The sequence below is a fragment of the Aotus nancymaae genome, unplaced genomic scaffold, assembly GCF_030222135.1.
Source record: "Aotus nancymaae isolate 86718 unplaced genomic scaffold, 86718_ANA_hifiasm-v0.15.2.pri h1tg000106l, whole genome shotgun sequence".
Taxonomy (NCBI): Eukaryota; Metazoa; Chordata; class Mammalia; order Primates; family Aotidae; genus Aotus; species Aotus nancymaae.
The window spans coordinates 754781-757247 of record NW_026988521.1 but is presented as its reverse complement, the minus strand read 5'-3'; the positions used below and the strand labels follow the sequence as shown (position 1 = coordinate 757247).

Here is a 2467-nt window from a genome sequence, read left to right as displayed (position 1 = left end):
GCAGAAGCCGGACTGGGCCCAGGAGGCATCTTCAGACAGGTAAGGATTTGGGAAGACAGAATAGTGACTTTATCTGAATCCGAGGAGTCTGAGATTCCTCCATCTGAGAACCTGTACTTGTCTAGAGAGGTTGGTGAGTGCGTAAGTGGTTACCTAAACAAAGCTATTCATCTATGGTGTGCACTGGAAAAGATGGAATCCAGAACAACGAAGAGAAAATGGAATGCATTGTTTAATTTAATTTTTTGACACAGAGTCCCACTCTGTCACTCAGGCTGGAGTGCAGTGGTGTGATGTCAGCTCCCTGCAGCCTCTGCCTCGCAGGTTCAAGTGATTCTCAGGCTCAGCCTCCTGAGCTCGGCTGGGGAGGACAAGGAAGACAAATGTTTGTCATCTGTACTTGTAAATTCCTGTTTGACACATACCTGTAAAATCCTGTTTTTTGAAAAGTGCCACCAAAAAAGTCACAGGATGAGTATCGTCTGTCACAAGTTAACAAACCATCTCTGTTCCTGTAAGAAGTGGACAGATGATCTCAGCCCTGAAACTCCCGCACGCCCCTTCCCCATATAAACCCCTGGTTTTGTGAGCTGGGGGCTGCCTCTTCCGATCATTAAGGAGCAGCCTGGCGGTTAACAGAACGTGCCTGCCTGACTTTGGGTGTGTTCTCGTTTCTCTTGCCTAACCTTACAGTCTCCAGCTCCTGGGCTAAGTGAGCCTCCATGTCAGCCTCCCAGAGTGTTGGGATTACAGGTGTGACCCACTGTGCCTGGTCAAGATGACACTTTTGTTTTTTCTATTTATTTTATTTTTGCTTTTGAGACGGAGTCTTGCTCTGTTGCCCAGGCTGGAGTGCAGTGGCACGATCTCTGCTCACCACGACTTCCGACACCCGGGTTCAAGCGATTCTCCTGCCTCACCCTCCTGAGTAGCTGGGATTACAGGCATGCGCCACCACGCCCGGCTAAATTTTTTGTATTTTTAGTGGAGACGGGGTTTCACTATGTTGGCCAGACTGGTTTTGAACTGCTGACCTTGTGATACGGCTGCCTCAGCCTCTCAAAGTGCTGGATTTCAGGCGTGAGCCGCCACACCCGGCCTGACATTTTTATTTTGTTATTTTTCTCATCTCAGCCCCACAAAATGACTTTCAATATCAGAAGTAAACTGATGCAAAACTAGAATTTGGTCTTTTCTGTCAAAATGATAATGTTTTCTGCTCTTAATAGCACATCCTAAAGGTTTTTGTTTACCTTTAAGGAATTGACCCAGGAAACAAAGATGCTTTGTTTTATCAGGATAATTTCCTGTGCTTCCCTCTGTCTTTATTAGGTCTTTGATTATGTTGAAAACTGAGTTCTCTCTATTAAAAGAGGGAAGGGTTTTTTAACAATGGCATAACTTTCTGAATTTGCCTTTGGCATCTTTGAATTATGACTCTGGTTGAATGAATAACTAAGTATTGTTTCACAGAGACCTGATTTTATTCAAGCTTATCCAACCTGTGGCCCTCGGGGCACATGTGGCCCAGGATGGCTTTGAATAAGACCCAACACAAATTCCTGAACTTTCTTAAAACATTCTGAGATTTTTTGTGTGATTTTTCTTTAGTTCATCAGCTATTGTTAGTGGGAGTGGGAGTGTATTTTATGTGCGGCCCAAGACAATTCTTCTTCCAGTGTGGCCAGGGAAGCCAGAGGATTGGATCCCTGGTTTAAACCATTTGATGGTTTCTGACCAAATTCCCAAAATCAAATTCTAAATTATCTTTTTCTTGACCTCAAATAAATTTTGGAATTTTCCATATATGCCTCTGGAATATTTCAAAACAATTTGGTGTTTTTCTTATAAAAAGAGAGATGTTAAACTCAGAAGGCTCATTTGATGTGTGAAATTGCATGGGAAGCCCTGTCAGGAAGGCGGTGTGCATCCTTCCGGTGTTACACTTGTGTGAATATATGTTATTAATGTAAGCGTTCTGGAGATTGTATGACATTCCCAGAACTCTGGTACATTCTAACATAATGGTGTGAGTCACAATCCCAGTTATTATGTAAAAATCCTGTATGCCACAGAAATATTCAAATGTCCTCACCAATAGTGAGCAGTGTCCTCACCAGGAGCGAGCAGTGTCCTCACCAGGAGCGAGCAGTGTCCTCACCAGGAGCGAGCAGTGTCCTCCCCAATAGCGAGCAGTGTCCTCACCAGGAGCGAGCAGTGTCCTCACCAGGAGCGAGCAGTGTCCTCACCAGGAGCGAGCAGTGTCCTCACCAGGAGCGAGCAGTGTCCTCACCAGGAGCGAGCAGTGTCCTCCCCAATAGCGAGCAGTGTCCTCACCAGGAGCGAGCAGTGTCCTCACCAGGAGCGAGCAGTGTCCTCACCAGGAGCGAGCAGTGTCCTCACCAGGAGTGAGCAGCAAAACGCACTGTCATCAGGCATTTACCCATGGCTACCTTTTTTTAAAGAC

General features: G+C 45.6%; 1 long non-coding RNA gene across 1 annotated transcript; it reads right to left on the bottom strand.

Annotated features, from left to right (window-relative positions):
- Positions 1 to 214: 214 nt before the first annotated feature.
- LOC135272116 (uncharacterized) lies at positions 215 to 2209 on the bottom strand. Its single transcript, XR_010340216.1, has 2 exons — positions 2096 to 2209; positions 215 to 361 (listed from the first exon to the last, which is right to left on the bottom strand). It is a non-coding gene; the product is annotated as an uncharacterized LOC135272116 (long non-coding RNA).
- Positions 2210 to 2467: the final 258 nt, after the last annotated feature.